Here is a 13,494-nt window from a genome sequence, read left to right as displayed (position 1 = left end):
TAAATAATAAATTACTTATAGATAAAATAGTATGGAAATTGCTAAATAAGACACATTATCATCATCATTATTTTTCATAACTGAAATATAGATTTTCACATGAAAAGAATATGTTTGATCCTAAGGCCAATGTAGTTCAATATACTTATGTATACAATAAATCTTGGTCATTATTTGGATCAGATGTTTTAATTATAAATGTTTTTTACTATAGATAGAAATTAAAATTTTAAGTGCAGAAGAATAAAATAGTATACTTTAGGGAATAGTGGCTTTAAATGAAATAATTATCATAGTTGTTCTTTTTTTAAATGTTTATGGTAATATTAATCTTTTTTTGAAGAGAAAACTTTTTATTTCTTTTCAATACTGGATTTCTAGGCCTTTAAAATGGAAAAAAATAAAATATAGGAATTAAATTAAAGAGAACAGATTGTTATTTTAAGAGCCTATATATTGAAATGAGAGAAGTGCGTCTTGTGGGATAAAAAATAAATAAAATTTTGAAATCAAAGAATCTTGGTTTAAGTATACCTCTGAAACATATTAATTATATGAAATCAAGGCAAATCTCTTAAACTTTGTACAGTAGTCACCATTCTATAATTATGAAACTATAGACAAATTAAATTACTAATACACATAGAGGAACAGATAGGTAACACAATAAATAGAGTGCCAATCCTGGATTAAAGAAGACTCATCTTCCTAATACAAACCTAGACTCAGAGAAATAGTAGTCATTTTTGCCTTAGTTTGCTCATTTGTACAATGAGCTGTAGAAAAAACTGGCAAATCATTTATGTATTTTTGCCAAAAAAAAAAAAATGGAGTCACTAAAGTTCAGACACAATTGAAATGACTGAATAAGCCCTATAGATAGAAGGTTGTTTTTTTTTATATTGGAAGTTCCTGACTATAATATCATAGATACCACAATTTATTTTAAATGTCAATATGGAAAAAATATACAAATACTATATATAGTGTGCACAAGTTTGTAAAATGTTTTATATGCATATGCATGTATTTGTGTGTATATAATGTATGAACATATACATGTATACACATACTTCATATGTACATACATATATGTATTTAAATATACATGTGCATGTATATTATGTTATATATCTATTAGGTAGGGATTAAAATTTAGGGGTTTGACTAAAATATGAGAATTTTTAAGTAATACTGTGGTTGCCAATGGAAAAATATTATAGCTCAAGTCAAAATGACTTTTAATAGCTTTTATTTACAAAGAGGTACAAAGAATGAAAGCACAGAAATGCAAGAAGAGGGTTGAGAAAATATCTAAACTGCCAAACTCAATGTTGCTCTAGTGCAGGGGTTGGCAAGCTTTTTGGCCATGAGAGCCATAAACACCACATTTTGTAAAATGTAATTTCTTGAGAGCCATACAGTGCTCACAGTGTGAGCTCCTGTAACAGTGTGCACTCCTGCAACATATCCTGAAAAAAAAATTGACTTTATTGCTCCTACAGAAAGAGCCATATGTTGCCGATCCCTGCTCTAGTGTCTGGCTCAGACCTGGCATGACTTGTTGACCCTCAACCAGAGGATCCGTTGATATCTTATACAAATGTTCCAGAAACTCAACCTCCTCCAGGAGTAGAAGACCTTTCCATAACTAATCTCTCCAGAAGTCAGGAAGGGAAGTCCAGCTACTCACTTACCCAAGACAAAGTCCGAAGGGGAAAATCCAGGAGCAGTCCAAGAAGCCAAGGTACCAAGTCAAAGCAGACGTCCAAGTCCAAAGCCACATATAAGAGGCAAGTCACCAGTCAAAGCTCCAAGCAGAAGATTCAAGCTGAAGACCCCTTGGACAGGAAGTTCAGGACTTTTTATAATCCTTTTTCTACATCACTTCCTTTCCCTCCCTCCATTTCAAAGGGGCCAAACACAGCTTCCAAATTGCCTAGCACTGCCCATGGAGGCAGTGTCTATGGGATCCACCTCTCATCCTCTGAGCGTATAAACTCTTATCAAAGGATTCACATGTTTCTGATTGATTGAGTTAAAATGGTGGTGTTCTCCAAGTAAGAGACTTGTTAACCCCCTTATTTAATATTAAGTAGAAGTGTTTAAGGTTTTGTTTAATTAACTCAAAATAGAAAAAGAGAATAAAGAATTCTCTTTCATAATTATGATATAATTACAAAATATACATTTACATATACATATGAACCTCACAACTCTGTAAGATTGGTGGTATTGTTATCACTATTTTATAGATAAAGAAATTACAGCTGAAATGGGTTCAAAGACTTGTTTAGAAAATCAAAGCTAGTGGACATCTGAGGAAGAATTAGACTCCAACTTGAATGATTCTCTATAAACTCTAAAATGTTTATGAAATCATATTCTACAACCCTGAATATATATGTCTCTGTGTGCATGTTTCTGTATGTATATGTGCATTTATATGTATATATCAATTTAAATTCATATACTTGATAAACTATTTGGATTCAATATAGAAATTTGTTTCTAAAATAAAATTTGCTTTCATCTCTGATGCTCATTACAAATAGTTTGATTTTAAATGAAGATGGAAAATAGAAGAATAAAGTGAACTTTCATCTACCAAAAGAAAAGATATATAATTAGTTGCCTCAAAACAAAATAAACGTCATCTTGATTTTGTATATAAAAAAGATAATAAAAAGAAGTATAAATAAGGACTTAATCAAAATTTTAGTTGGAGAAGTTCCTAGAAGTTCATTAAACTGAAAACGAAGAAACATAAAATAACTTGAAGCAGCACAAACAGTAATTTTGGGGACTTTATGAAAAGTAAAATACTTCAAACCATGAATCTGCAAGACATAATTTTGTATATGGCATATATTTGCCATTTTGAAATCCTATATAATACACTGAAGGGGAGGGAATTGAATGTAAACAAATCAGAGTTCTCACAGAAATGCAATTTAAAATGAACAGAATTGTTGATGATAAGCAAACATTAAAGATGCAAAAATGCTAAATTTCAGTAACTTATGATTAGAATGATATGGATAAAAACAATTAATAAAATCTGTGTAGTATTTATTGGTATAAACAGCAGTGAGAAAGTGATAGAGTATTTGTTATAAGACAAACTGATATAATAGCTTCCAATAAATGAAAGAAATATAGAACTTTGACAGAATATGAGGAAAATTTAAAGTCCAAGAAAACCATTAGATTAGAATATAGTTTCCCAAGGGATAAAATAGAAAAATATATCACTTTGAAAACTCAAACTTAAAGAAACGTTAGTGAATTATGTTAGCCATGAGAAATTATTTGTTAGAGAGAATAAACAAGTTAGATATGCCCTATAGTTAAATATTAATCTGTAAAATTTATAGTTAATTTTCTTTAATTCATTAAATGTTAAAATTGACAGGTACTTTAAAGACCATCAGCTCCCTCATTTTAACTTTGAACAAAAGGTAATTAGTTAATTGGCTTTTTGAGGTCAGACAAGTAGTTAGAGACTAGAGAACCTGGGACTTCCATCCCCCAGTCCTTCATTTTTTCAATACAATGATCCTTTCTAGATGTACCAATGAGAATTTTTTATCTCATTTTCTCCTAGCTGCTTTTTATATAGAATGCTTTGATTTACATAGCTATATATATATATATATATATGTATATATATATATATATATATATATATAAATCTCAGCTCTTTCTGAAATGTCACTGATTTCATCATTAATGAACCTTTCTTAACCTTTAATGGTAGGACACAGGCATTGATGATAAGGTCCTCTCAGTTGACTGACATTGAAATATTTGCTTCAGGAAAAGGCTACTGAACTAAATGAACTGGAAGAATAAAAATCAAAGGAAACCTAAACAATGATTACATTGTGCCCTGATACAATGTCATGCTGGCAGAAGGTGACTACAATATATATATATATTTATAATCAAATATATACATATATGTAAATATATATATATATATANTAAAGAACGCACGGACTTTAAACACAGACCCTGAGTGCAGGCCTAGCAGTACCAGATATTAAACTATATTATAAATCAGTGGTAATCAAAACAATATGGTACTGGCTAAGAGACAGAAGGGAGAATCAGTGGAATAGACTTGGGGTAAGTGACATCAGCAAGACAGTGTATGATAAACTCAAAGAGCCCACCTTTTGGGACAAAAGTCCACTATTTGACAAAAACTCCTGGGAAATTTGGAAAACAATATGGGAGAGATTCAATTTAAATCAAAATCTCACACCCTACACTAAGATAAATTCAGAATGGGTGAATGACTTGAATGTAAAGAGGTAAAATATAAATAAGTTAAGTGCCCACAGAATAATATACTTGTCAGATCTCTGGGAAAGGAAAGGTTTTAAAACCAAGCAAGAGTTAGAGAAAATTACAAAAGTAAAATAAATGGTTTTGATTATATTAAACTAAAAAGCTTTTGTACAAACAAAAACCATGCAGCCAAAATGAGAAGGGAAACAACAAATTTGGAAAAAAACTTTAAAACAAAAAACTCTGACAGGGGTCTAATTACTCAAATATACAAGGAGTTAAATCAATCTTATAAAACATCAAGCCATTCTCCAATTGATAAATGGGCAAGGGACATGAATAGGCAATTTTCAGATAAAGAAATCAAAGCTATCCATAAGCACATGAGAAAGTGTTCTAAATCTCTAATAATTAGAGAAATGCAAATCAAAACAACTCTGAGGTATCACCTCACACCTAGCAGATTGGTTAAAATGAAAGAAGGGGAGAGTAAAGAATGTTGGAGGGGATGCAGCAAAACTGGGATATTAATGCATTGCTGGTAGAGTTGTGAACTGATCCAACCATTCTGGCTGGCAATTTGGAACTATGCTCAAAGGGCTATAAAAAAATGCCTGCCCTTTGATCCAGCCATACCATTGTTGGGTCTGTACCCCAAAGAGATCATAAATAAACAGACTTGTACAAAAATATTTATAGCTGTGCTTTTTGTGGTGGCAAAGAACTGGAAAAGGAGGGTATGTCCTTCAATTGGGGAATGGCTGAACAAATTATGGTGTATGCTGGTGTTGGATTACTACTGTCCTCTAAAGAATAATAAACTAGAGGAATTCCAGGTGAACTGGAAAGACCTCCAGGAACTGATGCAGAGCGAAAGGAGCAGAGCCAGAAGAACACTATACACAGAGACTGATATACTATGGTAAAATCGAATGCAATGGACTTTTGTACCTGCAGCAATCAATGACACAGGACAGTTCTGAGGGATTTATGGTAAAGAATGCTACCCACATTCAGAGGAAGGACTGCAGGAGAGGAAACATATAAGAAAAACAATTGCTTGAAGGCATGGGTTGCGGTGGACATATCTGAGGATGTAGACTTGAAACTACCACACCAATGCAACTATCAACAATTTAGAAATAGGTCTTGATCAATGACACATGTTAAAACCAGTGGAAATGTGCATTGGCTATGGGGGGGGTGTGGGGGAGTGAAGGGGAAAGTAAGAGCATGAATCATGTAACCATATTAACTTTTCTAAAAAATAAATACTATTAAATGTTTAAAAATAAATAAAGTTCCATGAATTTTAGAGAAATCTGTAGGTAAACATTGCACCATAGGACTGTTAAACCATTACTAAATATTATTGATAAACCTACCTCAAAGCTTTTATTTGTGTGGATTTTATCAATTAATATTTGTCTTGTTAAAAATTTAAAGTATATCAATAATTTTATGAAACTAATCATGACCTAATGGACCTTTTGATATTCTATTCAATTCAGTAAATATTTATTCAGCATTTACTTTGTGTCTGGTATTATGGTAAGTACTGAGGATGCAAATAAGAAAAAGAAAGACATTCCCTCCCCTTAAATGTTTTTAATCTAATAGAAGAAGAGAACATAGCTAATAAAACTGGAAGGCAGAGGAAGAGTGCCAGGCAATGGAGATGCATGCATTGTCTTCCAGAGAGTTTAAACCAAGCAGAGCTTTAAATAGAAGCTGGTTAATTAAATGGAAAGTGCTGATCTGTCCCTTCCAAAAAAGAAAAGTTTAGGGAGGATCTTCCATAAACAGAGGTGAGAGAATGTTGAGGAAAAAAGAAGGTGGTTAGTATTCAAACACTGAGTTAATTGCACAGTGATGAGATTTCAGATTATCAGTTTATACTGGGAGGGGCATTATGTTAAAATGAATTAACACCAACCAAATTGCCAGGTGGAAAGTAAAAACATCTTAGTGGCTTTCAGGGGTACCTGACTAAACATTGAGAACCACTGCCTTTCATTAATGAAATCCCAAATTCATCACTCTGCAGACCAAAAAAAAGTTTTTATATTAAGTGATTAAATTCAAATCCAAGCTCAGATATAGTTTTTATGATGCAGGAAAAGGGACTCAATCTTATTGACTCAGTTTCCACAATTAGAAAAAAGAGATAAAATACCTTCTATCTCTTAGAATTGTTGTGAAGATAACATGATATAATATTTGTAAAATACTTGAGAACTGAGAATAAAATTTATGAAAAAAAGGAATCATGTAAGGAAAATAGCCTTCAAAAAATTGAAAATATTCTTCAGGAACAATGAAATCTGATCTGCTAAATAAAGGATTATATAAATGCTAATTTCTTTCTTTTCTTTATCTTTTATTATTATCATAATTATTAATTACTGTTATTGTTCACATAGTAACCCCTGACTTCAAGGAGCTTACATTTAAAAAGGGAGGCAGGGCAGGACATAAAACATATTTACAGAGAAGTCAATCAATAATTTGAGTGTGGAAGGAACACTACCACCTGAAGCATTTAGAGGAGGTTGCAAAGAACAAGTAGTACTTGCACTGTACACCAAAGATGAGAAGATAATGAAGGAGGGGGTGATTTCACACAGAATGGACCATTTGTATTACTAGGAAGAGAGAGGAAATGTAATGCTAGGTGTTAGAAATAAGTAGAAATCATTTTTGGTGAGAACACAGTACATAGCAAATAGTCTTCAATGAATCTGGAAAGGGAAGATCAAGCCAGATTGTAGATATCCCTGAATGTCTGAATTTTATCGTTCACTAATAAGAAGCTTCTGAAAATCTATGAACAGGGAACTGGCATAAGCAGTCCTGTGACTTTGAATGTTTGGATTTGAAGTGATGTGGCACAGGAGAAATAACATTCAATCAAGATTCAGAGGGCTAGAGATCAAAACCTATCTCTTCTTCTTATATCTACTAATTTTCTTATAATATGTGAACTTAAGTAAATGAATTACCTTTTCTGGATCTGAATTTCCATATCTTAACCAGGTGCAAGGTGAGTTAGAAGGAAGCTCTAAGAAAACTGTAAAATTGCTTTCAACTCTGGAAGACCAATTGGAGAAATAGGGTCATGATCAGGCCTGTTATCTGGATTCCCTACGTGCAAGCGAGGCTGAGACAGTCTTTGTGTTTGGTTCTGGTAACCTGAGCCCTGAAAAGCTCTTGTACCAGCAGGTTGGTTAATCCAAAAACAACTTGACCCTTTCAGGAGGCTATTGGAAGTCATTTAGAGAAAGAGAGTCTGTAATAGATATTTTATCTGAATCCCATTACAAAATCATCGGCAAGTAAAACTGTGTGTATGTTTTTTCCTGCACTGCATGTCAGGACACAGACAGAAAGGGTTATCTAAGGTAAAAATGTGAGACTCCTCTTTTGACTCCTTTTCAGATTCCCACCTTTTCTTAATATTCTCATTGGAAAGCTTTGAGTCCTTAGCAAACCAACAGTTACTGAGTTAACAATTTCTCTTCTTGATAATTAAGAAACCTGAACTCCAAAAATATATATTACTTAGATAATCAAGGCTGGCATCAGACCAAGCTAGACAAGACTTCATCTGACCAGGTGCAATCCTGTAAATAAAGAGTACAGGACTCAATTAGTTAGGATCTCTATTAAATATATTTGTGCTCCCCGAATTAAACTCCTACTAATTGGTGTTTGGAATTTGGCCTTTGTCCCTGGACCTATCTCTCTACTTTTTATACTTTAATGGGTTTTTGTATAATTTGTAACCTATTCATAGCTGTCATTCTTTCTCTGTGCTCTTTGTGTGAAACCAGTATATATTAAACTCAAGACTCTATGGCAAGTTGGAGCAATTATTAGCTAAGCATTTAGTATGACTGTTCTCATTCAATCCAACTCCACTAAACACCACTCAGTACCCCCAGAAATATAGAACTGTTTCTCTGTAGAACTCTAAAGTAGTGAATGGTCCTATGGACAAAATTAGCCAAGGGACATGGGAACAAGTAAGTTTTTTTCCAAATACAACTAAGAGGATTCCAGAGGGTACATGATTGAATGGATTTATAATTAGCAATTAGATGGGGGATTTTTATCTTTACTGATTAAGTTTGTGATAATTCTTCTAATCCAGGAATTCATAGTCTTTTTAAGATCCAATTGCCTACACTTTCCAGAAAAGTTGATTGCCATTTGTACCACTCTATATAAATAATTAGCAATTGAAAGATCCTCTATGTATCTCCCAACAAAATCTTCCAAAAGTTTTATACTTACATGTTGTTAATGGTTAAATTTTGGGGTAGGAGTTGGAACAAAAATCAGGAGAGCAGTTTGGTAAAACATAAAACACTTAGTTTATTTTGAGGAAAATTCAGATAGGAAATAGAAAGTAGGAAAGTGACACAACTCTTATATCTATACCTAAGATCCCAATCCTAAGTAAAATTTCTAAAAAAACACCCTAAATCTACCTGCCTTTGAGGACAATGTCTTCTGCAACACCAAGCCCAGCCTATCTATCTTCTCTGACTATCTAAGACTATACCCACTATCTAACTACCTAAGTTAATCAACAAGCATTAATCAATCAGCATTAATCACTTTTCACCTCCTTAAATCCATTTCTCTTTACTCATTGATAGTTATTTTTCTAACTACAAGTTTGTCTCAGAGACACAGACAGACACTTCTGCTCCCCAGGGAACCCAGAAACAAAAACCCCCTTCTAACTGCCTGCAACTCACCTACCAACTCTCAGCCACACCCTCCTAACTGTCATCAACTGACATCCTGTACAGCAGGGGTGCTCTTCCTCAGAAATCTTTTTGCTCCCTTACCTCTTAAAGAGAAAAAGGGAGAGATTAAGAAAAACTCTCAACAATATGTCCATATTTCTATATGTGTATATGTATATGAGCACATGTGTATATGTAGGCATATGTATGTATATACATGTATATACATATATGTGTATGTATGTATTAGAAATGAGATAGAGAAAAAAGAGACAGAGACTGAAACAGGGGGAATTATCATTTCCTATTTTCAACTTTTTCTTTTTACTATTGTGTCTATAAGAAAGACAGCTATAGAAAGTTAAAAATTTAATAGTAACCTTAAGTTGGAAAAGTAGAAGGGAGGAGATTTGATTCCTAATAAAATTTTCCCCAAAAAGAACAATAAAAAGAAACCAAAGCAAAAATTGACATGAGTAGAGTCAGTACACTGGAGAGTTACTTCTTTCACAAACTCCATGCTAACAAGAACCTTATTAGTTTACCCTACCATTATCTTTTTTTTTAATTAATAAAACTTATCCCCAAATGTCCTATTCCCTGGCTCCCTTCCTGCATCATAGAAGTCATCATTCAGGAGGCAGAAATATATATACAAATTATATATTTCATGTTTCCCGGTTTTGGTTCACTCTGGAGGTAACATTCACAATTTATTCTTCAAATAGTAAATCTGAAGCTATTTATGATGTTCTCTTGTTTCTACTAATTTCATTGCTCATCATTCTATCTAATTCTTACCAATTAAAAAAATAACCTGGGTATCCGACCAGTGGGCACAAGGCAGAAGGGCAGGATTTGGAAGAAAGAATTTGGAGTGTGAGCTCTCTAATCTTGCGGTTGTGGTGCAGAGGCAAGCAGGTGTGAACCAGCTGTTCATTAAGGATGAGTATCCAGTAGATGGTTGTTGCTATGTTCCTTTATGCTGAAGTCTTGGCTGTGTTGTTGCTCTGTAATCCTTTCATTTCTCCTAAAAGATGACTAAAAGATCTTTAAGTCTCACCTGGTGCAGTTGGTGGTGAGCTATGGTAACACCTTCTTTGAGGTCCTCATTGTTATTTTGGTTCTGCTTCTCATTGATGCCCTGTGGGAGATCAGGAAGTATGATGACATGACAGAGAAGGTGAACCTGCAGAATTACCCTGGGGCCACGAAGCACTTCCACTTGAAGTTGTTCTAGGTCTTATAGGTAAATATTTAATTACTGGGTTTAGAGAAAGGGGAGAAGGAGGACTAATTGGAAAGGGGATAACAGATTGGGAACAAACCCCAAATGGGAATCACAGACCACAACTACAGATATAAGTTAGGGACAGTTTGGACTGGTTGTTAACTCCAACTGCCATCCAAGATGGGATACTAAACTATAGGAAATCCTCTAAATAGTTGAACTAGGACAAGGGACTTACAAACTCAAGTTTATTAAAGATTAAAGGGAAATAAATAAAGGGAGAGTTCTGACAACTAGAACTCTATGGACAAAACACAGGAGCTGGGTGAGGGACTACACTACACTACGAAGCTGTCAGCCTGGCTGGCTGAAGGGAATAGACTTTCTCACAAGTTTGGTTCACTGCTGCTTCAATGTTCATCACAGGAAACAGGTTCTCAGCATTATAATACAGGAGGGTAAAACCAAGGAGCTTGACTCAGACTGGGATGTCCAGCACCAGCCTGATCTTTTTGCTCAACTTGCAGGTGTTTCTCTTGTGAGATTGATCCACACTTTTTCCTGGGCTCTTGACTGGGACAGTTAAAAAAGTCACACACTCTAACTGCTCCAGTTCTCTCCCCAGAGTCACTCAGGGAAGACAATATGGCTTCCCTTCCTCCTCATTCCATAATTGGAACTCTCAGTCCTTAGACAGCTTGGGTATTACCTTATGCTAAATATTTTAAATCCTAATTCCCCTACAACACAGGCCACAAGAATTCACCACATTGATGGCTTCTCTCTGCTGCTGTCTTTCTTGCTAAAATTCCTAGTGACCCTTATCTTCCAGTAGGCCACACTGTTGGCCTCCAATGAGGCATTTACAAAACATGCTAAGGATGTCAGTGAAGCTGCCAAGAAATACATAGAAGAGAACGATAAGTTAAAGAAGGGAGCTGGCACCAGGGCTGGCAAATTGGACCTGAAAGATGAGGTGCTGACAAAGAACAAAAACTTGAAGGCCAAGCTCAAGAAGCTGACTCGGGAGCTGGCTGTAAGCAAGTGAAACCTGGAGAAAGCAGAAAATGAGGCGTTGGCCATGCACAAATAGTCAGATGAGTTGACCAAAGAATATGACCTCTGCTGGAGTAGCAGCATGCTTTCAGGCTGCTGTGGATGGTTTTACAAAGGAGAAAGCAGAGTGAGGGGTTGGTTCCCTTCCTCCCTATGTCCCTCCACTTCCATCATTTGGCTTCCATTCCTACCTAAAGCTAGCCACTTTCCTCTGGGTCACTTTGGAAGAGAAGAGGGCAGGGATGTGCTCCCTGCTATATGCAACCTTCATTTATTTGTATTTTTTGAGCACATGCTCTTCCCAAGGCCACATACACCACCCCACTGCTGACAAAACATCTTTGGGCTTTCCCTTTTGACATTCCCACAACTTGAACCACAGAATCAGAATCCTAGCCCCAGCCCTATGCTTCTCTTACCCTGAATCCAAAAGGTCACATCAGCACTGGGGATTGGAGAAGAGAGCTTTTTTGGAGTGTCTAGGGATAATTGGGCCCCTTTGCATGTGGTCCCTCTTGCTGCTCCCTGCCCCCATCACAAGTCTATCTTCATTTCTCCTCCTCTTTCAAAGAACAGAGGGGTTGGCTGTCTGAGGAGAAGGACCCAGACTTCTTGTTTGCTTGGACTGTGGTTCATGGTCTGGTGTGGAAGAGCTCTCTGCTTTTCTCTTGGAATGAGAACTCTTGTGTTCTCTCCAGTATGGGTACTTCTGGGCTTAGTCTGGGGTGGTTCCCTCCTGTGTGCACACAGAGCTGCTCTTGGAGAAATAAACTTTGTTAATCAAAGAAAAAATTAACCTGCTTATCACTTTTTATGATGAAATGGTATTTTATCAGAAGTGTAATAAAGTAATTTAGGGAATAGAATAGAAATTTATGATGAGTCAGAAATGCCTAGTAATGGAGCTTGGCTGTCAGCTTTGAACATTCTGTATTGGAATGCAGTGGGGGGCATGGCTGAGGGGGAGTCAAACTATCAGTGCTGAGGTGAGAGGGGTTTGGAGCAGAAGTCCAGCCAGAATTGATTCCATGAGATTGGGATCTTTGAGATTGGAGAAGCTTGAAGACAACACCTCTCAAGGCAACCCTTGGTGGTGTGAGTGTCAGTTTCTGGTGGACAGTTTGCAGGCATTCTTTCCTATCTGATATCTATTGGATTATTGAATGTGCAAGGAGTTGGTTCCTGTTATCCTGAAGTCATCAAAGGAGTAGCCTGGACCAGTTGTGAGAATCCCAATACCCAGCTCTCCTTCTAGCCTTCAGTCAAGGCTGTCAGCCTGACTGAAGTTAGGTTGACAGAGAAATTCCCTCTTAGAACCCCATTTCTTGTCAGTTAGATATTGCTAGTTATAGATATACCTGTCCAACTCTCCTTACCCTTTTAATATATTAAACTGTTTTATTTTCTTTCCTGTTTGTTTCCTCTTACCTCAAAGAACTCATAGTATATTAGTAGTTAATCTTTGTGTTATTCCCAGGTTTATGACAGAGACTAGTAATCCCAACTGTCATTCCTTTAGTGAAGGGTTATCAGATTTACTCTTTGCCTGATACACTATCCTTCTTTGTGAGTTTGATCTGTGAGTGGCAGTTGCCCAAAACACTTACTGGTTTCTCATAGATTAACTTATATTCATAAATTCTTTTAAAAGAATCATATACCATATGAAGTTTGTTATAGTTTTTCCAAATTCAGTAAAGAAGTTTTTTGGTAGTTTGATAGGTATGGTGCTAAATAGATAAATTAATTTCGGTAAAATGGTCATTTTTATTATGTTAGCTCGTCCTACCCATGAACAATCAATGCCTTTCCAGTTGTTGAGATCCAGTTTTATTTGTTTGGAAAGTGTTTTGTAGTTATTTTTGTATAATTGCTGTGTTTGTTTTGGTAGATAGATTCCTAAGTATTTTATATTGTCTAGGGTGATTTTAAATGGTTTTCTCTTTCTACCTCTTGCTGCTCTAATGTGTTGGAAATATATAGAAATGCTGATGATTTATGTTCATTTATTTTGTATCCTGCAACTTTGCTAAAGTTGTGGATTGTTTCTATAAGCTTCTTAGTTGATTCTCTAGGATTTTTTAAGTAGACCATCATATCATCTGCAAAGAGTGATAGCTTAGTCTCCTCCTTGCCTATTTTGAGACCTTCAGT

General features: G+C 35.3%; 1 pseudogene; it reads left to right on the top strand.

Annotated features, from left to right (window-relative positions):
• The first annotated feature begins 9,998 nt into the window (after window positions 1–9,998).
• Window positions 9,999–12,835, top strand: LOC123252912 (annotated as a pseudogene).
• Window positions 12,836–13,494: the final 659 nt, after the last annotated feature.

The sequence above is a fragment of the Gracilinanus agilis genome, chromosome 1 (assembly GCF_016433145.1).
Source record: "Gracilinanus agilis isolate LMUSP501 chromosome 1, AgileGrace, whole genome shotgun sequence".
Taxonomy (NCBI): domain Eukaryota; kingdom Metazoa; phylum Chordata; class Mammalia; order Didelphimorphia; family Didelphidae; genus Gracilinanus; species Gracilinanus agilis.
The sequence above is the reverse complement of the archived record's forward strand: the minus strand, read 5'-3'. Positions and strand labels throughout refer to the sequence as shown.